This window comes from Pseudophryne corroboree, chromosome 4, assembly GCF_028390025.1.
Source record: "Pseudophryne corroboree isolate aPseCor3 chromosome 4, aPseCor3.hap2, whole genome shotgun sequence".
Taxonomy (NCBI): domain Eukaryota; kingdom Metazoa; phylum Chordata; class Amphibia; order Anura; family Myobatrachidae; genus Pseudophryne; species Pseudophryne corroboree.
This window is the reverse complement of record NC_086447.1, coordinates 458452128-458475723: the sequence shown is the minus strand read 5'-3', so window position 1 is coordinate 458475723 and position 23596 is coordinate 458452128. Positions and strand designations below refer to the sequence as shown.

General features: G+C 49.0%; 1 protein-coding gene and 1 long non-coding RNA gene across 2 annotated transcripts in view; one reads left to right on the top strand and one right to left on the bottom strand.

The window, feature by feature from the left end:
- Positions 1–5092, bottom strand: part of MANEA (mannosidase endo-alpha) — a 96479-nt gene extending 91387 nt beyond the window's left edge. The window contains exon 1 of the mRNA XM_063917004.1: positions 4912–5092. The gene's annotated coding sequence lies outside the window, so the exon portion shown is untranslated. The remainder of the gene's footprint in view (positions 1–4911) is intronic.
- Positions 4821–22896, top strand: LOC134909760 (uncharacterized). The gene is made up of 2 exons (XR_010176022.1): positions 4821–4899; positions 21837–22896. It is a non-coding gene; the product is annotated as an uncharacterized LOC134909760 (long non-coding RNA).
- Positions 22897–23596: the final 700 nt, after the last annotated feature.

The window sequence follows — 23596 nt, the reverse complement described above, 5'->3', positions numbered from 1 at the left end:
GAGACGACCGCCCACCGTCCCCGAGTCCGCTTGAGAAGCCCCAGCGTCATGCTGAGGCTTTTGTAGAAGCCGGGGAGGGCTTCTGTTCCTGGGAAGGAGCTGCCTGTTGCTGTCTCTTCCCTCGACCTCTGCCTCGTGGCAGATATGAATAGCCCTTTGCTCTCTTATTTTTAAAGGAACGAAAGGGCTGCGGTTGAAAAGTCGGTGCCTTTTTCTGTTGGGGAGTGACTTGAGGTAGAAAGGTGGATTTCCCGGCTGTAGCCGTGGCCACCAAATCTGATAGACCGACTCCAAATAACTCCTCCCCTTTATACGGCAAAACTTCCATATGCCGTTTTGAATCCGCATCGCCTGTCCACTGTCGCGTCCATAAAGCTCTTCTGGCCGAAATGGACATAGCACTTACCCGTGATGCCAGTGTGCAGATATCCCTCTGTGCATCACGCATATAAAGAAATGCATCCTTTATTTGTTCTAACGACAGTAAAATATTGTCCCTGTCCAGGGTATCAATATTTTCAATCAGGGACTCTGACCAAACTACCCCAGCACTGCACATCCAGGCAGTCGCTATAGCTGGTCGTAGTATAACACCTGCATGTGTGTATATACTTTTTTGGATATTTTCCATCCTCCTATCTGATGGATCTTTAAGTGCGGCCGTCTCAGGAGAGGGTAACGCCACTTGTTTAGATAAGCGTGTTAACGCCTTGTCCACCCTAGGAGATGTTTCCCAGCGCTCCCTAACCTCTGGCGGGAAAGGGTATAATGCCAATAATTTCTTTGAAATTTTCAGCTTTTTATCAGGAGCAACCCACGCTTCATTACACACGTCATTTAATTCTTCGGATTCAGGAAAAACTATAGGTAGTTTTTTCACACCCCACATAATACCCTGTTTAGTGGTACCTGTAGTATCAGCTAAATGTAACGCCTCCTTCATTGCCAAAATCATATAACGTGTGGCCCTACTGGAAAATACGGTTGATTCGTCACCGTCACCACTGGAGTCAGTGCCTGTGTCTGGGTCTGTGTCGACCGACCCAGGCAAAGGGCGTTTTACAGCCCCTGACGGTGTTTGAGTCGCCTGGACAGGCACTAATTGATTGTCCGGCCGTCTCATGTCGTCAAACGACTGCTTTAGCGTGTTGACACTATCCCGTAGTTCCATAAATAAAGGCATCCATTCTGGTGTCGACTCCCTAGGGGGTGACATCCTCATATTTGGCAATTGCTCCGCCTCCACACCAATATCGTCCTCATACATGTCGACACACACGTACCGACACACAGCAGACACACAGGGAATGCTCCTAACGAAGACAGGACCCACTAGCCCTTTGGGGAGACAGAGGGAGAGTTTGCCAGCACACACCAAAAGCGCTATATATAACAGGGATAGCCTTATAATAAGTGCTCCCTTATAGCTGCTTTATATATATAAAAATATCGCCATAAATTTGCCCCCCCTCTCTGTTTTACCCTGTTTCTGTAGTGCAGTGCAGGGGAGAGACCTGGGAGCCGTCCTGACCAGCGGAGCTGTGAGAGGAAATGGCGCCGTGTGCTGAGGAGATAGGCCCCGCCCCTTTTTTGGCGGGCTCGTCTCCCGCTATTTAGTGAATCCAGGCAGGGGTTAAATATCTCCATATAGCCTCTGGGGGCTATATGTGAGGTATTTTTAGCCTTTATATAGGTTACATTTGCCTCCCAGGGCGCCCCCCCCCAGCGCCCTGCACCCTCAGTGACTGCGTGTGAAGTGTGCTGAGAGGAAAATGGCGCACAGCTGCAGTGCTGTGCGCTACCTTTAGAAGACTGCAGGAGTCTTCAGCCGCCGATTTTGGACCTCTTCTGACTTCAGCATCTGCAAGGGGGCCGGCGGCGCGGCTCCGGTGACCATCCAGGCTGTACCTGTGATCGTCCCTCTGGAGCTGATGTCCAGTAGCCAAGAAGCCAATCCATCCTGCACGCAGGTGAGTTCACTTCTTCTCCCCTCAGTCCCTCGTTGCAGTGATCCTGTTGCCAGCAGGACTCACTGTAAAATAAAAAACCTAAGCTAAACTTTTTCTAAGCAGCTCTTTAGGAGAGCCACCTAGATTGCACCCTTCTCGGCCGGGCACAAAAATCTAACTGGAGTCTGGAGGAGGGTCATAGGGGGAGGAGCCAGTGCACACCACCTGATCTGGAAAAGCTTTACTTTTTGTGCCCTGTCTCCTGCGGAGCCGCTATTCCCCATGGTCCTTTCAGGAACCCCAGCATCCACTAGGACGATAGAGAAATCATGTTGTTTTTGGAATTAAAAATACAAATTCCGATCTGCAGGGAGATCCGGACCAGGTTTTGGTTAGGTTCAGAGCCACAAACTTTGGGTGGATTTGGATTTCTAGAGAATCGAAGCGTAGATCTTTATTATAAAGGCATATAAATGTGAATATAGCCTTACATACAGAACACAAACAATGGGTTTAAAAATAAGATTTTACTTACCGGTAAATCTATTTCTCGTAGTCCGTAGTGGATGCTGGGGACTCCGTAAGGACCATGGGGAATAGACGGGCTCCGCAGGAGAAAGGGCAATCTAAGAAAGAATTAGGACTACTGGTGTGCACTGGCTCCTCCCTCTATGTCCCTCCTCCAGACCTCAGTTAAGGAAACTGTGCCCGGAAGTACAGTAATATTGCAGCTAGATGTATAATTGTTGTGCTGCAAAGTGCTACATTAGTCTTCTTCTATCCAGGCCACAAAAGATGGGAAGCTTATTTTTAGACTGCAATATAGATTTCAGTTTGGATATACCAAGGTGCATAGTTACCTGTTTTGCTATGAGCCAAACTCATACCCCTTTCACACCAAAATCCCGGGTCTGACCTGTTATTTGTAACATGGGGGGTAATTCAGACTGCATCGCTAGCGATCGCAGTCTGAATTACTTTGTGGCGTGCGCACGCGCAGTGGACGCACTGCGTGTGCGCACCCCGGGTTCCCAGTGAGATACTATCAGCATCTCACTGGCTGCGATAGCCTCTGCCTGACTGACAGGCAGAGGTAGTCCCGAGGCAGGAGGGGACGTGCCAGCGGCCATTGGTGGAGCGCGGTCCGGACTAGGTGTGTCTGGACCGTTGGGGGGGGGCAGGCCGCAGCGGCTACGTGATGTCACACACAGCCACTGCGACACTGAACGTGGCAGGTAACTCCTTGCCAGCGCGCAGGAGCTGCACAGGTAGGGAGCTGCTCGCCAGGTATAAAAGCATCGCCACTGTGCAATGCTTTTGTACCTGTGCGGAGGGAGGGGGGGCAGGGCCTGACATGTGGGGCGTACTAGCCCTGTGCTGGGCATACCCCCGCATGTCAGAGTAAATGATCGTATTTAGCACATCTACAATCAACTCTGAATTACCCCCATGGTTCTAGACCCCATTCACACCGCCGTTCTGGCTCAGGTTATTTCAGGGTCGGCGCAGTTTACATTTAACTGTTCTGACGATGCTAAGAGATGATATCTTCAAGTGCCATTTATCCGTCTCTCTCCATACTGTAAAGAGGGGTACACACGGAGAGATCCGTTCTTAAAATCTAAGCAATCTGACTAGCTTGCTTAGATTTTAAGCAAGGATCTCTCGTGTGTATGACCCCAGCGACAGCGATGCCCCACACGTCGCTATCGCCGGTGCTAGATTGGCCTGTCACAATCTAGCACTTCGCTCATTTCACACGCTGGGAGAAATGAGAGCACCCCATCCCCCCACCCCAACCCCGCTCAGCACACAATGCGCTGTGCTGAGCGGGGGGAGAGATGTGTGCTGAGCGGTCACTGATAGATCGCTTAGCACACATCTCTGGACGTGTGTAGGGCCCTTAACTGGACCTGTGTCGGACCGTCACACTGACAAACATGGGCAAGTGTCCACACCCGATGTCTGTGAAGGACGTAGTTCATAGACATATCGGGACAGCCCTGCAGCAAAGGTGATGCCTGGCATGTCTGGCAGTGTGTATGGCCGACCCGCCGACCACCCATACTCTGGCTGCACGGACCACCAACACAGACATCACAGCTGAGCAGGCAAATTGTAATGCCGCCTAGCTGTGATGCCTGGACCTACATTATTAAGCAGCTGACTGGTCAGTGTGTAAAGCTTACCTAAATCGGCAGATTATCTTTGCAGTGTGTACCTAGCCACAGTGTGCAAGAGGGACTCTTACTTTACAAATGCACTCAGCTGAAAGGACAAGTGAATAGAGCTCAAGTTTAAAGTGGCGTTTGTATAATTACTCAGCCTTCCTTTAATATACATTACCAATTTAATTATCAGCAATATGTACAAATGTATATTCTGACAACGGTACATCAACATCACAGACTCTCCCATGCGCCTAAAGAAAAAGCCTGTGAATGTTTTTGGCCAGAGAAACGGTCCGCAAGCCAGCAACTCTAGTCACTGCCAAAAATCGAACTGTCCTGTTGGTTAACTCGTGTTAATAATTATTTTTCCTTTGGCAGACTGACCTTATCCTTATCATAAATGTATTCCCTCAATGCTCTACTGATATGAGATTACAATAAGCAGTACATGGCCGTAGTTAATAAAGAACATTCATACAGTACAGAACATACACCATGGCAACATAAAGAAATGAAAACTTTATAAAGATAGAAATAACGAATCTAGAGTTTACTTTAAACTAAGCAACCAAAGATGTAGCCACACAGTATGAAGGAACTGACAATTAAAGGAAACACCTGGCTACCATACTTGTTAGCGTATTATTCTCAAACACATGTATCAGCATGAGAGACATAATAATAAACACAGGCACGTGACCCCAACATGTACCCGTGATCACATGTCCCAAGCGCGAGACAGGCAACAGCTGGAAGATCTCCCGGAGACCTCCGTCACGGTGTGTACCTACCTATAGAGCGCGTCCTCCCAGCAGGGTCAGAAATGCACGGCCGCCCGCCACAGACAGTGCTGGCCTGCCGGAGCACTTCCTTCTCTATGCGACACGGAGACCGAGAGGAGGAGAATGCGATGAAACCTCGGCCGTCGCCAGCTGGGAGGAGCCGACATGTCATGTGCTGCAGTACTGAGCGTACGCATAGTGCACTGTACTAGTGTCACTGTCAGACAGATGTAGGAAGGAACGAGCTACAGTATACGGAAGCACGCTGCATGAGCATAAGGGAGAGAGGGTGGTCCGCTGCGCCCCTGCTAGCCAACCCGACTATCGTCCCTACCGAAATAATACTCGGAGACAAGATCTGGGATTGAATCATTGGCCACAGTTCTTTATTAACCATTACCTTATTTACAACTCACATTTTCTTCCAGGGTAGGGGCAGAGAAACGGTGGGCAAGGCACAAAAACCCTATCAATGCCGATCATTGATTTACGACGGGGCGTGCCACATACCTACGTCGTAGGCCCTCAGCAACGCCCCCGCTAATGAGCCAGCCCCCGCGGATTCCTCTGGCCTGGTGCGCAGCCGTCGGCCCGCCGTCGACAGCTGGAGCATGGCATGCGGCACGTCGCCATCGGTGAATCTGCAACCTCAGCTGGCTCCCGTCCTCCACCTGCCTTGCGCACCGCTTCCTCCCGCCACTGAGGTTTCGGGGTCTGCCCGATTACCGAAAACCCCCCCACCCTGCCATTCTCCCTAACCTCGACTTCCAAAACCTCCTGCAAAGCGTTGTTGAACAAGTCAATGCCGACGTCCGACAAATGCACCCCGTCTGCCCTGTACATGCCCTTGACCTTCTGACTGATGTCCGGGTGACGGATGACCCTTCCACCCATCGCCCTCACGCACTTACTCACTGCTACATTCACCTTTTTCCTGGTCCTTTCTATGGCAGCCCCTTTACGCGCCCCACGCCATGTGAGCCTAGGTATGATGCTGGACCACACGATGTTCGCTGCCTGCCAACGCGCTTTGGCCCATACCAGGTCAGCGCCAATCCTTCTTACCATGTCAAGGGACTTCGTGTTCCCCAAATCGTTACCACCTAAATGAATGATTATTGTGTCAGGGCTGCCCGCCGTTTTTTCACCCCCCAGCAACGCCTCCCTGAGGCCGTGCCACCTCATCCCCCTCCGCCCGAACCAAAACACTCGTCCCGCGCTCCTTGCCAGCCCCAGCTGCCTGTCGTAGGGCCTGCCGGCGGCCCTCTTTTCCGCCCAGTGAACGTAGGAATGGCCGACGATCCAAATGCGCTTCGCCTCTTTGCTCCCTGCGGAGGGGGGGGGGGGGGGGAGATTTAATTAGATGTTAGATTGCTGGTAACCGGCCTGACATAAACTTTATAGCTATCTGATTTCCACCGGCCCAGCGCCCTGATCTCCTCGCCGGCGCAGCCCTCGCTAGCTGCCGACGTGGCGGCACCGATTCTGAATGAATGAGTGCTAAACCTATCGACCCGCCATCCGCTGGCCATTACGCATTTTTTCAGGACCGCCGTAAACTGATATTTAGTTAGTGGTGACCCGTCCGCGTGTATGAGGAAATTATCCCCGCCTCGCGGCCTGTGGTCTAGGAAGGCCTTGACCGCCGCCACCGGACATGCCGCAATATCCGCGTGCCTGCGCAACTGAACCCATTTTCCCTTACCCTCCTGATCAGTCTTTGACTTCTGTATTTTGCATAACACAGCTTGCTCGGTTATGGCGACGTTCTTGTACTGCAGCCCGTCGCCGTTTGTGAGCTTAGATCTCGCTACCAGCTCGCTGATCCTGAACGCTCCGCTAAAAGCCATCACGAATGCGGCCCCGAACAGCGCCGCTTCGCCCTGATCCCTGCACACTGATGGGATGCATGCCAGCAGCGTCCTCAATCTCTCCATTGTAATGGGTTCCCTTGCGTCTGGCCTCCTAACCTCTGCCCTGGCCCAGCCCCTCATGATTGTACGTACCGTAAACGACTTTGTCTCGTCATTTTTCCCTGCCAACTTATCGAAAAACGCGATACCTGCTAGCATGGCGCTCGTCCGGGCCTTGGATGCCTATTCGCGCCTGAGCTTGGCTAGGAAAGCCAGCAGCTGCTGCTGCGCATTTTTTCCCTCGGTGCTTACCGCAGCCTGAAACTCTTGCTACGATCTCCAGGCAGCATTGTATGCCTTCCAAGTCCTTGGCGCCAGCGACCGCTCCACCAGCCTGCCTAATTCGGCTTGACTATCTGCCAGAGACATGAGGGGCATGTTAGGCCAGTCACGTTTGCCATTGGCGCAGCTGCCCTAAAAGCTTCCCAGTTCTGCCGGGACAATGCATCTGCTATCACATTCTTCTCCCCCGGCACGTGTTTCGCCCTGAATGTAATATTATGATGCAAGCATGCTAGCACCAATTTCCTGATCAACCTGACAACTGGCGGCGATGAGGCCCTCTGGTTGTTCACCGCCTGAACCACCCCCATATTATCGCACCAGAATTGAATCTGCCTTTTGGCGAGTCTCTCTCCCCATATTGTCACTGCTACGACTATTGGGAACAACTCCAAGGCCGCCAAGTTCTTGGTGAGCGCCGCCTCCTCCCACGATGTGGGCCAAACCTGCGCGCACCATTCTCCCTGCCAGTATGCCCCGAAGCCTGTCGCCCCTGCGGCATCCGTAAATAGATGCATCACGTGATTGGACCGTACTTCTTTGGGCCACATACGCACTCCATTGAAATGTAGGAGGAATTCCTCCCATACTCGCAGGTCCTCCCTCAAATCCCTGTTGATCCGCACAAAGTGATGTCTCTTTGCGACGCCCGCGGTGGCTTGCTCGAGCCGCCGTTTAAAAATCCTACCTATTGGGATCACCCTGCATGCAAAATTGAGGCTTCCCAATAATGATTGCAGCTGGCCCAACGTAACCTTTTTTGCCCTTACGCACAGCCCGATTTCCCTTTCCAGCCTCCGAATCTTTTCCTCTGGGAGCCTGCACTCCTGTCTATCTGTGTCGATCTCTATCCCCAGGTAGGATAGGACCGTTTTGGGCCCTTCCGTCTTCTCTGTTGCGATAGGCACGCTGAACTCCTCCAGCATGGCCTGCAGCTCGCTCAGAAGGTGGGCGCACCGTGTCGAATCTGGAGGCCCTGCCACCAGGAAATCGTCCAGGTAGTGTGCTATAGCTCTTGACCCCGTGCGCTCCTCCCAGCACCACTGCAGGAAAGAGCTAAAAGCCTCAAAATATGCGCACGAAATAGCGCAACCCATTGGCAAACATTTGTCAATGAAGAAAAAACCGTCAAAGCTTATCCCCATGATCCTGAAACTCTCAGGATGTAGGGGGAGCAGTCTGAAGGCAGACTCGATGTCTAATTTTGCTATCAGGGCCCCCTTCCCCTGTGTCCGGATCGACCTGACAGCCGAGTCGAATGACTGGTACTGCACTGAGCAATTCGTCCCTGTCCAAAGCGTCGTTTACCGACGCCCCTTCTGGATAGGACAAGTGCTGATTGAGCCTGAATTTCCCCGGTGCTTTCTTGGGGACCAGCCCCAACTGAGATATAACTAGCCCCGCCACTGGGGGGGCTACGAAAGGCCCCGCCATTCTACCTAAAGCTAGCTCCTTGATGATTTTTTCCTGCACCACTCGTGGCTGCTCCCTGATAGACTTTTAATTTCTAGAGCTGCCGGAGGGCGCGACTTCCTTAGTTATGGGTATCCTAAACCCGTCCCTGAACCCCGCCCGCAGCAAATTGGCTTCCTGGCTCTTGGGATACCTGGCCAGCCATGCCAGGATCCTGTTCGTGTTCACTGGACTAATTGCTTTTGTTAGGCCCTGCCGCTGCGGGTACCTTTTTCTGGTTATTTCCCCTCTGTCTGCTGCACTCTTTGGCTGCGTGATTCGCGCCGCAGATTGAACATGCGTGCTTGAATTTGCATTGCGCGCGGTTGCACCGCATCTCATTAAACGCCCAGCATTTATGATCTGGTTTCTGCGCGCTAGGCCTCCCTGCAAACGGCCTTTGTGTAGTTAAGACCTTTTCTGGGGCCCCTGCCGACTGGGCTTTCAACCATTCATCAATGTCCCTGACGCCGAAATCAATGGGCTTCCCGCCCACCGCCCTTGTCCTAAAACGCTCCGTCCGGCTCCCTCTGTAGCAATGCCGCTTCCCCTCCTGCCTCTGCTTTTAACTCCCTCCTGCCCCCTCCTCCCTCCTGCTGCCTTACTGGCTGCCCTGTCCCCCCAGGTGTGAAAAGGAGGACGGCATACCTGCCCCCGTCCCCCCTTTCCCGCCGTTGGCCCGCGGCCACGTGTGCCACCCCTCCCCCCTATATCGCCGCAGCGCCATTTTGGCGCCTATGCTCCCTTGTAATAGACATATCTGTAATATACTACATAGTACATACCCTCCAACATGGGCCCTCATTCCGAGTTGTTCGCTCGCAAGCTGCTTTTAGCAGCTTTGCACACGCTAAGCCGCCGCCTACTGGGAGTGAATCTTAGCTTATAAAAATTGCGAATGAAAGATTAGCAAAATTGCGAATAGACACTTCTTAGCAGTTTCTGAGTAGCTCCAGACTTACTCTGCAACTGCGATCAGTTCAGTCAGTTTCGTTCCTGGTTTGAAGTCACAAACACTCCCAGCGTTCGGCCAGACACTCCTCGGTTTCTCCAGCCACTCCCGCGTTTTTCCCTGAAACGGTAGCGTTTTTTCGCACACACCCATAAAACGGCCAATTTCCGCCCAGAAACACCCACTTCCTGTCAATCACATTACGATCACCAGAACGAAGAAAAAACCTTGTAATGCCGTGAGTAAAATACCTAACTGCATATCAAATTTACTTGGCGCGGTCGCACTGCGGACACTGCGCATGCGCATTAGCGACTAATCGCTCCGTTGCGAGAAAAATATAACGAGCGAACAACTCGGAATGACCCCCATGACCCGCCCCACTAGGTACAAAATGCTCTGTTTCTGGACTTCCCTCTTAATTTATTATTGCCATCACCTGTGAAGAAACAGCTTTCTTATCATTTAACTAGTTCAACACAGGTGATGGAAATCATAAATTAAGAGGGAAGTCCAGAAACAGAGCATTTTGTACCTAGTGGGGCGGGTCATGTTGGAGGGTCTGTTACTATATGACTACAATCAGCTTGTAAATCAGTTTCTACTTTTTCTCTTACGTCCTAGAGCAGGGGTCTTCAACCTTTAAGACAGTGTGGGCCACATAAAAAAATGAAACGAAGCCGAGGGCCACTAAGCTATACTGCGGTATTTAGAATCTAAATTTTAATTTATGATTGTAATGAGACCTTTTCTAGACTCATAAGACCATAAAAAAGACTTCAAAAGATAATTATTGTAATTTAATGAATGAAACATGGTCTACTTTACCTTTGTTATTATAATAAGTTCATATCAGTGGGAAACTTGGCATTGTTTTTGCTTGGCCAGCTTGTCGATGTTGGCATCAATGTTAGAAGTCGCTATGCGCAGAGTATTCTCAAGATGTTGGTCTGTAAGCACTGAACTGGACTCATACGGCAGTATCACTGGACTGGTGGGTATAATGTGGGCATGCTTTCACAATATTGCTGCTGTCTGTCTGTGATGGGGGGAGGGAGGGTATGATAGCGCCTATGTCAAGACATAGGTGCTATCATACCCTCCCTCCTCCCCATCACAGACAGACAGCAGCATTGTCAAAGCATGCTCCCTGCCATCTCTGCTCTTAATACTTAATACACCCCCTGCTGGGTCCCCCGCCACGCCCCCTGCCCTCAATACTAATTTATTCACTGCCATGCTCAGGCTGCCGCACCCCCGTCCCCGCCGCTCCCGCACGCCGGGTTCCTGCACTGCCCCCTGCCCTCAACACTTATACACTTTTATTCTCCTGCCGCAGCCCCCCCCCCCCCCCCCCCCCGCGCCGGGTCCCCGCCGCACACAGCCATGCTCAGGCTGCATACATGCTGCCGCACCCCCTCCGCTCCCGCCCGCCGGGTTCCCGCACTGCCCCCTGCTCTCAATGGTAACTTGCCGCACCCCCCCCAGCCGGGTCCCCGCCGCTCTCACCCACCTATTCAACACTGCAGGCGGAGGGAGACACAGGGAGGGAGACACAGTAAGGGTGACCAGACCACTGACCAGCCTAAGAGGAGCTACTCCCCTTCTTCACAGGCAACCAGTGACAGTGCGGGGGAGTCACATGACTCCGGGAAAGGGAAAAAAATTATTTATTTTTTTTGTGTTCATATGTGCGCTGCGGGCGGGCGCGTCGGCGGGCCATGGAAACCATAGCAGCGGGCCACCTGTGGCCCGCGGGCCACGGGTTGAAGACCCCTGTCCTAGAGGATGCTGGGGACTCCTTAAGGACCATGGGCAATAGACGGGCTCCGCAGGAGACATGGGCACTATAAAGAAACTTTAGAATGGGTGTGCACTGGCTCCTCCCTCTATGCCCCTCTTCCAGACCTCAGTTAGATCCTGTGCCCAGAGGAGACTGGGTGCTTTCAGGGGAGCTCTCCTGAGCTTCTCTGTAAAAAATCATTTTGTTAGGTTTTTTATTTTCAGGGAGTCCTGCTGGCAACAGGCTCCCTGCGTCGTGGGACTGAGGAGAGAGAAGCAGACCTACTTCAGTGATAGGCTCTGCTTCTTAGGCTACTGGACACCATTAGCTCCAGAGGGAGTCGGAACGCAGGTCTCACCCTAGCCGTTCGTCCCAGAGCCGCGCCGCCGTCCTCCTTGCAGAGCCGGAAGATAGAAGCCGGGTGAGTATACGAAGAAAGAAGACTTCACAGGTGGCAGAAGACTTCGGATCTTCACTGAGGTAACGTGCAGCGGTAACACTGCGCGCCATTGCTCCCACACACACACACGATACAGGCACGGATGGGTGCAGGGCGCAGGGGGGGGGGGGGGCGCCCTGGGCAGCAATAATCCTCTTGGCTAGCATAAATAATTGTATATTAAGCTGTGGCATTATTATATACAATCCCCCGCCAGGTTTTTTGTATTTTGAGCGGGACCAAAGCCCGCCGCTGAGGGGGCGGAGCTTGATCCCACAACACTAACCAGCGCCATTTTCTCCACAGCACGCTGCTGAGAAGCTGGCTCCCTGCACTCTCCTCTGCTGAACACGGTGACAGAGGGCTTTTAAGGAGGAAGGGGGGGGCACATAATTTTGGCGCAGTCAGTAAGGGAATTGTGTTTCCAGGGTCATTGGCGCTGGGTGTGTGCTGGCATACTCTCTCTCTGTCTCTCCAAAGGGCCTTGTTGGGGACCTGTCTCCAGATTAGAGATTTCCCTGAGTGTGTGGGGTGTCAGTACGTGTGTGTCGGCATGTCTGAAGCGGAAGGCTCTTCTAGGGAGGAGGTGGAGCAAATGAGTGTGGTGTCTCCGTCGGCAACGCCGACACCTGATTGGGTGGATATGTGGAATGTTTTAAATGCAAATGTGAATTTATTACACAAAAGGTTGGACAAAGCGGAGTCCAGGGAAAGTACAGGGAGTCAATCCCTGCCTTCCACTATGTCACAGGGCCCTTCTGGGTCTCAGAAGCACCCACTATCCCAAGTAGTAGACACTGATACCGACACGGATTCTGACTCCAGTGTCGACTACGATGATGCGAGGTTGCAGCCAAAATTGTCAAATTATTCATTATTTGATTATTGCAATAAAAGATGTGTTGCATATCACAGACAAGAGGGTCCACATGTTTAAAGAAAAGAAACCTGAGGTTACTTTCCCCCCTTCACATGAGCTAAATGAGTTGTTTGAAAGGGCTTGGGAAACTCCAGACAAGAAATTGCAGATTCCCAAAAGGATTCTTATGGTGTATCCTTTCCCGGCTAAGGACAGGATACGGTGGGAATCCTCCCCCAGGGTGGACAAAGCGTTGACGCGCTTATCCAAAAAGGTGCCGCTGCCGTCTCAAGATACCGCAACCCTCAAGGATCCTGCTGATCGCAGGCAGGAGACTACCTTGAAGTCGATTTACACGCATACTGGTACATTACTCAGACCGGCGATAGCGTCGGCTTGGGTTTGTAGCGTTGTAGCAGCGTGGAAAGATACCTTGTCTGCTAAAATTGAGACACTGGATAAGGATACCATATTAAGGATGCTGTCCTATATATGAGAGATGCTCAGAGAGACATTGGCCTACTGGGTTCCAGAGCCAACGCCTTTGGCGATTTCTGCTAAGCGAGCCCTGTGGACCCGCCAATGGACGGGTGATGCCGACTCAAAGAGGCATATGGAGGTTTTGCCTTACAAGGGTGAGGATTTATTTGGAGAAGGTCTCACGGACCTGGTTTCTACAGCTACTGCAGGTAAATTCACCTTTTTACCTTCTGTTTCCTCACAGCCAAAGAAAACGCCACATTATCAGATGCAGTCCTTTTCGGTCGCATAAATCCAAAAGAGTACGGGGATCTTCCTTTCTCGCCAGAGGTAAGGGCAGAGGGAAAAAGCTGCCAACTACAGCTAGTTCCCAGGAGCAGAAGTCCTCCCCGGCTTCTACAAAATCCACCGCATGACGCTGGGGCTCCGCTGAGGGAGTCCGCCCCAGTGGGGGCACGTCTTCGACCTTTCAGCCACGTCTGGGTACAATCACAGGTGGATCCCTGGGCAATAGACATTGTTTCCCAGGGTTACAAGCTGGAATTCGAAGAGGTGCCTCCTCGCCGGTTTTTCAAATCGGCCCTACCAGCTTCTTCCCCAGAGAGGGAGGTAGTTTTAAATGCAATTCAAAAACTGTGTCTTCAACAAGTGGTGGTCAAAGTTCCCCTGCTTCAACAGGGGACGGGGTACTACTCAACCCTGTTTGTGGTCCCGAAACCGGACGGTTCGGTCAGACCCATTCTGAATTTAAAATACTTAAACCTATACTTGAAAAGGTTCAAATTCAAGATGGAATCGCTCAGAGCAGTCATCGCCAGCCTGGAGGGGGGGGGGATTATATGGTGTCCCTGGACATAAAAGATGCATACCTTCATGTCCCCATATATCCTCCTCATCAGGCGTTCCTGAGATTTGCTGTACAGGACTGTCATTACCAATTTCAGACGTTGCCGTTTGGGCTTTCCACGGCCCGAGGATTTTCACCAAGGTAATGGCAGAAATGATGGTGCTCCTGCGCAAGCAGGGAGTCACAATTATCCCGTACTTGGACGATCTCCTGATAAAAGCGAGATTGAGAGAACAGTTGCTGAACAGCGTATCACTCTCCCTGAGGGTGTTGCAGCAGCACGGCTGGATTCTCAATCTACCAAAGTCACAGTTGGTTCCAACGACCCGATTGCCTTTCTTAGACATGATTCTGGACACGGAACAAAAAAGGGTTTTTCTCCTGTTGGAAAAGGCACTGGAACTCCAGAACTTGGTCAGGGACCTGTTAAAGTCAAAAAGGATATCGGTCCATCAATGCACTCGAGTTCTGGGAAAGATGGTGGCGTCTTACGAGGCCATTCTCTACGGCAGGTTCCATGCGAGGACCTTTCAGTGAGACCTTCTGGACAAGTGGTCCGGGTCACATCTGCATATTCATTAGATGATCAGCCTGTCCCCCAGGGCCAGGGTATCTCTCTTGTGGTGGCTGCAGATTGCTCACCTTCTAGAGGGTCGCAAGTTCGGCATTCAAGACTGGGTTCTGGTGACCACGGACGCGAGCCTCCGAGGATGGGGAGCAGTCACACAGGGAAGAAACTTCCAGGGACTGTGGTCAAGCCAGGAGGCTTGTCTACACATCAACGTACTGGAATTGAGGGCCGTATACAACGGCCTGCGTCAAGCGGAGATTGTTCTTCGTGGCCTACAGGTGCTGATTCAGTCAGACAACGTCACAGCAGTGGCTCATGTAAACCGACAAGGTGGAACAAAGAGCAGAGTGGCAATGGCAGAAGCCACCAGAATTCTTCGCTGGGCGGAAAATCATGTAAGCGCTCTGACAGCAGTCTTCATTCCGGGAGTGGACAACTGGGAAGCAGACTTCCTCAACAGACACGATCTCCATCCAGGAGAGTGGGGACTTCATCAGGAAGTCTTTACAGAGATTGCAAGTCAGTGGGGACTGCCTCAAATAGACATGATGGTGTCACGCCTCAACAAGAAGCTTCCGAGGTATTGTGCAAGGTCAAGGGACCCTCAGGCGGTAGCTGTGGACGCCCTGGTGACACCGTGGGTGTTTCAGTCGGTCTATGTGTTCCCTCCTCTTCCTCTCAACTCAAAAATATTGAGAATCATCAGACGAAAAGGAGTACAGACAATTCTCATTGTTCCAGATTGGCCTCGAAGGGCCTGGTATCCGGATCTGCAGGAAATGCTCACAGAAGATCCGTGGCCTCTTCCTCTCAGAGAAGACCTGTTGCAACAGGGCCCTGTCTGTTCAAAGACTTACAGCGGCTGCGTTTGATGGCATGGCGGTTGAACGCCGGATCCTAGCTGGAAAGGGCATTCCGGATGAGGTCATTCCTACTATGATAAAGCCTAAGAAGGAGGTGACAGCGAAACATTATCACCGTATCTGGAGGAAGTATGTGTCTTGGTGTGAGACCAAGAATGCTCCTCCGGAAGAATTCCATCTGGGCCGTTTTCTCCACTTCCTACAGACTGGAGTGAGTTTGGGCTTAAAATTAGGCTCCATTAAGGTACAGATTTTGTCCCTGTCCATTTTCTTTCAGATGGAATTGGCTTCTCTCCCAGAAGTCCAGACTTTTGTGAAGGGAGTGCTGCATATCCTGGCTCCTTTTGTGCCCCCATGGGACCATAACGTGGTGTTACAGTTCCTTCAGTCTCACTGGTTTGAGCCTCTTAAAACCATGGAATTTAAGTATCTCACTTGGAAAGTGGTTATGTTGTTGGCCGTGGCATCTGCAAAGCGAGTGTCTGAGTTGGCGGCTTTGTCTCACAAAAGCCCCTATCTGATTTTCCATGTGGATAGAGCTGAGTTGCGGACTCGTCCTCAATTTTTGCCTAAGGTGGTTTCCTCTTTTCATATGAACCAACCTGTTGTGGTGCCTGTGGCTACAAGGGACCTGGTGGATTCCTAGTCCCTTGATGTGGTCAGGGCTTTGAAAATTTATGTAGCCAGAACGGCTAGAGTTAGGAAAACAGAGGCCCTGTTTGTCCTGTATGCAGCCAACAAGGTTGGCGCTCCTGCTTCTAAGCAGACTATTGCTCGCTGGATCTGTAACACGATTCAGCAGGCTCATTCTACGGCTGGATTGCCGTTACCTAATTCGGTAAAGGCCCATTCCACTAGGAAGATGGGCTCTTCTTGGGCGGCTGCCCGAGGCGTCTCGGCATTACACTTTGCCGAGCGGCGACTTGGTCGGGTTCAAACACTTTTGCTAAATTCTACAAGTTTGATACCCTGGCTGATGAGGACCTAATGTTTGCTCAATCGGTGCTGCGGAGTCATCCGCACTCTCCCGCCCGTTTTGGAGCTTTGGTATAATCCCCATGGTCCTTACGGAGTCCCCAGCATCCTCTAGGACGTAAGAGAAAATAAGATTTTAAACCTACCGGTAAATCTTTTTCTCCTAGTCCGTAGAGGATGCTGGGCGCCCGTCCCAGTGCGGACGACATTCTGCAAGACTTGTATATAGTTATTGCTTACATAAGGATTATGTTAGAGGTTTGTTCAGTCTTTGACTGATGCTGTTCTGTTTCATACTGTTGACTGGTTCGTATATTCCAGATTATACGGTGTGGATGGTGTGGGCTGGTGTGAATCTTGCCCTTGGATTAACAAAATCTTTCCTCGTACTGTCCGTCTCCTCTGGGCACAGTTTCTCTAACTGAGGTCTGGAGGAGGGGCATAAAGGGAGGAGCCAGTGCACACCCATTCTAAAGTTTCTTTATATTGCCTATGTCTCCTGTGGAGCCCATCTATTCCCCATGGTCCTTACGGAGTCCCCAGCATCCTCTAAGGACTAGGAGAAAAAGATTTACCGGTAGGTTTAAAATCTTATTTATTTATTTAATTATTTATTTTATATAAATACTGTCGGTGCCGTACGTGCGGCCCTCCCTCTCCTCTCATGTAGGCATGAGATTACTAGCTGTTTCATAATTGATGTATTGCTGGACATGGGCTATTTATGCTACCCTTGTAATTGTAAGTGGATAAAATTATTTAGCAAATATTCTTTCCTTCCAGAACTAGCCCCTCAGCCCAGGAGCGTAAATTCATCCTAGTCTTCCGGAGGCAAGCTGGAGTTAGGGGCCCCACTTGAATCAGCGTTCACTGGAGGGTCCCACCTCACAGTCCAGTAACAGCGGCAGGTGCAGTGTCACTTGTTCCAGCGCAGGCTGAACAGTACCAGAGAGGGGCCATCCTGTTCCCTATTGCAGGTGTCAGCAATGCTCCTGGGACACAGCCAATTAACTGCAGTTGAGATGAAAGGAAGGGCTTATTATGGTCATTAGGTCGACAAGACTTAGGATGACAGTCATTAGGTCGACCACTGTTGGTCGACATGGTCATTAGATCGACATGAACAAAGTCGACATGAGTTTTTCATTTATTTATTTTTCTGAAATTTTTCATACTTTACGATCCTTGTGGACTCCAATTGGAAACGATAACCTTGCCCGAAGCATGGCGAGCCATGCGAGGGGACACGGAGCACAAATTGGTGTTCCCCATCACTTTACGAAGAAAACAACACCAAAAAAAGTTAAAAAAACTTTTGTCGACCTTTTTCCATGTCGACCTTGTTCACATTGACCTAATGACCCATACCCGTAAGGAAGCAAAGGAGTAATCGGCGTACTACTAGGGTCAGGCAGCTGTTGGAAGAGATAAACAGTAACGAGGGAGAGGAGATGCGGGTATAGGGCCTGATTCAGACCTGATCACAGCAGCAAATTTGTTAGCTAATGTGCAAAACTATGGCCCTCACTCCGAGTTGTTCGCTCGCTAGCTGCTTTTAGCAGCATTGCACGCGCTAAGCCGCCGCCTACTGGGAGTGTATCTTAGCTTAGCAGAATTGCGAATAGAAAATTCTTAGCAGTTTCTGAGTAGCTCGAGACTTACTCCTACACTATGATCAGTTCAGTCAGTTTCGTTCCTGGTTTGACGTCACAAACACACCCAGCGTTCGCCCAGACACTCCCCCGTTTCTCCAGCCACTCCCGCGTTTTTCCCTGAAACGCCTGCGTTTTTCCGCACACTCCCATAAAACGGCCAGTTTCCGCCCAGAAACACCCACTTCCTGTCAATCACACTCCGATCACCAGAACGATTAAAAATCTTCGTTAGGCCGTGAGTAAAATATCAAACTTTTGTGCTAATTTACTTGGTGCAGGCGCACTGCGAACATTGCGCAGGCGCAGTTTGCGACAAATCGCTCCGTTGCGAAAAAAACTAACGAGCTAACAACTCGGAATGAGGGCCAATGTTCACTGCAGGGTGGGGGGGGGGGCAGATATAACGTGCAGATAGAATTAGATTTGGGTTGGGTGTGTGACTGACAACTGAGAATGTCTGCTCGCTGCTGCTGGCTCTGCTCAGCTTCCTGCTGCATCTATCACTGAACTCGTCTCAAGAAGAAGACTGTGAGCAGGCAGTGCTTGCACCGGCAGCACTAGTGAGTGTTGTCGGCAGGTGAGGTCCGTCTGGACATACATTGACCTCCGACTCCCGGCACAATAAAAAAATCATTACCATTGGCTCCACACCCACCATTGATTCCCCACCATAGATGGTAAAAGTATTCAACATTTACCATAAACTATCGATGATCTGGAATCATCAGGGCCCCCCAACCTGGATTCAGCCTCTGCCTAGGGACACATCTCCAACAAGCAAACTGTAGCAATTTACATAAAGGGTCAGGGCACAGGCTGAAGTGCAGGACCTCTCCCTCTTTTATTGGCTCTTCCTCCTCACCCATGAGGGACCTGCTGCCTTTGCTGTTGGTGTGGGAGCAGCAAATGGCAAGAATGAAATACCAGCAATAGGTAGTGTTTGTGCGCTGGGATGTTGGTAGTTAATTGTAGCTTGAGATTGTGTCTAGGTGCTGCTGGAGTGTATAGCCATAGACCATTAATGGATTAAACTCATTGATGGTCTGTGCCTGATATTGAATACTTTTGCCATTGAACAAGGAAAATAAGATGGTTTCCCATTATCAATGGTACAGAACCACCCAATGTTTTTTTTTCTACAAGGTGATGAGACACAGAGCACAGTTCTGTCACCTCTGAAACCCCCTGGCTCTGATTGGCCAGCAGTCTACTGATTAGTATGCAGGGATGACCATCAGTGTGTGAAACCACCAATGGTTCTCTTGCAGATGGTTTTATACCATCAAGGTTAATCATCACTGGTACCATTGATGGTTAATCCACCAATGGACATCCATAGTTGGAAGTGAAAGCAGGAGGAAGAGAGTGTGTGTTTGGATGCTCCACCTCCTGGAGGATTGGAAGTGAAAGCAGGGATAGAAGAGTGTGTGTCTGGGTGCCAGAGCTGAATTAAGTGGGGGGCACAGAGGGCAAGTGTCTGGGTGCTGCTGGTGTGTTGGTAGTGATTGTGAGTTAGGGGGAATATTGGTCTGCTGGGATTTGGGTATTGGTTGAATGTGAGCATGGAAGGGGAACCAACAACTATTTTGCCTCCGTGATTCTAGTATGAACTTACGCCCCTACCCAGAGTACCCGTGTAGTTGATCTGATTGTTGTGAAAAAAATATACTTTTTAACCTGACTTGCTACCTCGCCGCCTGGATTCCGGCAGATGAGATGCCACTGTCGGTATAGTGACAGTCGGCATTCCGTCTGCCGGGATATCATATGTATCCACTGTATATTGTATAATTTACAGTCTATTAGCTATTATCTCCGGCAGTGCCTTGTTTTTATGTTTATTCCTCTGTCCTTTTGTCTTGATCTTTAAGCCTCTTTTAATTCAGTCCTCCCCACCTCTTTTTCCCCTCCTTTCCCCATATCTGTACCACTTTCAGACCAAAATCCTAGGTCTGATCCAGTGTCATCAACATGGTTTTAAGCTGTGTTGTTAACCGTTTCAGACCCTTTCACAACAAGGCAGGGACACCGGGACAAGTGATATGTAGTGTGAAAGGGGTATGATTCTACCTGTTTTCCCCCCCTCATCTGTCTGTCTTTCTACTTCTGTCTCTGACAACCTTCCCGCACTATCCCCTCTCTCTGAAGCCCATTTATCAATAATTATATTCTCAGTGCGATCTTGGCATGATATAAGTGCCCAAAAACTAATTTCAGTATGTGAAAATATCCTCCCAACTGCGAAGAGACACACAGTAGCATAAAAAAGCGTAACAGATCCCAGCAAAATGATCAAACTTATATGCTACTGTGTGTCTCCAGGCACTTAGGAGTTAATATTCTGGATGGCTGGGACCAAAGAGGGAGCTTGGAGACCTTGACAAAGGGTGATGCTCTGGGGTGGTTTAGCTGGGGTGGTTTGGGGGTGCCCTGCACCCCAGAGGCAAACCCTTATAATGTAAGGGACCTGTCCAATGAGGTCACCTTGACGATTGGTGGACAGGCTCATATATTGGCCAATGTATGCCAAGAACCTTGATTATGATGTACCATTAAATTTATTATAATTCTAATGGGTATGGTGCACCTGCATCTTTGTGCTATATTGCACTATTGATTCCTAGAAGGTAGCATATCCCATTTTAAGAAGCTAGGGTGTGCAGTCTAGGCCCCCTCCCTCCAATATATTCTATATTATGTGTGTATATACACCAGAAGGCTTGGGATGCCTTAATTCTGGATTGGCACCCCACCCACTGCCTCTGAGGCTTTAAATACGGAACTAGCACATGTTGACTGCACAAAAGCTAGAGGTAAGATCCTTATAATTATATAATGTCAGATGAGGGGTGAACTTTTGGGGCGTGGGTCTCCTTGGATTTCTCCGGCTAGGCCACTTTGGGGCATCACCACCTTACAATTTTTTCAACACCTATAGCACTCTGTGTTTTTTATGTAGGTAGCATTTCTCACACATCTTTTACACTTGTAACACTGATCAGCTAATCTCACCCTCTAACACTCTGACACTTTACTTATGTCCTCTTTCTAATACTCAGCAGCTATTTTCACTTGCCTAACACTTTGATATTTTACCTCTATTCTTTATTTGTGTGATGCCATGCGGTGGATTAGCTTTGGTTGTTTGGGGGTTCCCTGCATCCCAGAGGCAAACCCCTAAACTGTTTGGCACCAGTCTGATGAGGTCACCTTGACGATTGGTAGGCAGGCTCATATTTTGACCAGTGTATGCCAAGAACCTTGATTATGATGTACAATTAAATTTATTAGAATTCTAATGGGTATGTTGTGCCTGCATGTTTGTTTTCCGACCTCAAGTGATACTCCACTCAAATGCAATAAAGTGAAATTGTTTAGGACAAAACTCCTGTACAAAACATAGCCCAATTGGCAATAAAAGTCAAATGTAAGTCTACATTAGTTGTCAACAGCGAAGTTCAGCTCTTGACATATTCTTTAATTATGAACTTATGGGTAACTTAGAAAAATGAAGAAATATGATCTTCTCCATTGTTTCAGAAATGTGTCTGACATTTCAGTAAAAACCTTTAGCATAATAAGCCATGTTTAATGGACCAGTGATAATACAGATGACACCTCCATGAGATGTCAAGACATTTGATGACTATGCAGATAAATGTGTGTCTCTTGAATAGGAAGATAGAGATTGAGTTGACATTGTCAGGGATGACTCTAGATTTCACAGTTTGAAATCAGAGACCAGAATGTTCAGAGGTGCTGTCATAAGGCAAAAGGTTATTAGTAACACACCAGTTCTAAGAATTGGAAGAACTTTATTTGCATCAATGAACACAAAAGGCAATTGTTTGATCTGTTTGCAGGGAAACTCAACAGGGCAAAAGGGTAGTAACCACAAAAGGAGAAACAATCAAATGCAACATGCCTACAGTATGTCTACACATGAAATCACCCATGCACAGTCAAGAGGAAGGAAATGCAAGAATTCTACTGCACGCAAAAGAAGCAAGTCAAGCTGTACATAAGTCCATCATTATTAGGACAGTTAACACATACTGTATGTTGTAGTACTCTTCCTTGTATTGTTCACTTACATACAGGCCGATTTTATGTGGATTGCATTTGGACCTGGAAAGAATTCTGAATACATTCCAATTAATCTCCTATTTAGCAAGCTTGGAATCAAAAAAGCGGAGTCTCTTTCATTTTTCCACGCATTCACTGGAAGTGACACAACTTCCTAATTTGCGCAATAAATTGGTTTGGGAAGCATTCAAGTCTCCCAGAAATTATGCACAAATTCCAGCTCTTAGCAGTCTACTGATGTTGAGGTTTTGTGGAAGAACTCGAAAAAAAAATCTTGTTTTGTTTTATGATAAGTTGTCATCTCACTGCACAGTAAATGTGTGTAGGAAAGAATTCCATACTAAAAATGGACATTACATTAACAGACTGCCACCAACCAAATCCGCTTTATTTCAGCATGACCTTAGGAGTATCTATCAAGCTGGATACTGCTGGGGACAGTGCTTGATAAAACAAACTTTCTTACCTGATCCAGGTCTTTGGAGCTGGCAAATAAAAAAATAAAAAATCTACCTGGGAGCCCACGTGAACCTCTCTCCCTCAGGCATCCCTGGCTTGTAAGAAATTACTCAGTTGTTCCTGTAAAACCTGCAGCATCAGCTGTTATAAGTTCAAAAAGGCATTGCTAAAATGTACAATGCTTTGTAAATGTATTGACTGTGAAAATGAAAATTAAAGAGCTGTACATGTTGATAGTGGTGATGACCATTCTGATTATTAACAGTTCATTTTGTTGCATTGCAATAGCTCTTATAAAATATTAGAAATAATTTTGATTTAACTTGTTATATTTAGGTGTTTAAAAATGAGCTACAAAATAAAATTATTTTCAATCAATATAGTTTATTATTTGTCATACCATCCTTTCTGTTGCACTATTTGAAACAAAACGTCCACCATTTTGAAAATGTCAGTTGTGATCTTTGGGCCTTACTGTACATAAAACAAAAATATCTACAAATACTGTGAAGCACAATTGTTACCATTATACCACTAGGCACAACTCGGGTTTGGCAGCTGCTAGTTTTCCAACTTGTACCATCACATCTGTATTAATCTGTGATGGTTGTGACAAGGGGCCTCAGAGCCGACCTTAAGCATAGGCAAACTAGGCAAATGCCTAGCTTTATCTGCATACAAAATGCAACGTTACAGTGTATTCCTGGAAATCAGTGTAAAGTAGCATTTCATATGCAGATACAGCCACAATCGCACACAGAATATAGGCATGCCGCATATCATCTTAATCAGCAGAAGCTGCTTGTGCATCCTAGCCACATAGTAATGCAAATAATATGATGCATTTTTGTCATAAAAGGCGCCCAAAGTTAGCAGAGCTGGCAGCTGACTCACTCCAGGCATCTCCTGCTGCATGGCACATTGAGGCAAGATGTATGAGAACACATCTGTATCCAAGCAGAGGCAGAGGTCACAGTGTTGGACACATCTGTATCCAAGCAGAGGCAGAGGTTACAGTGTTAGCAGCCGTGTGAGTGCTGTGTGCAGGTCGATCAGTTGTGCAGTAGTGTTTGGCATA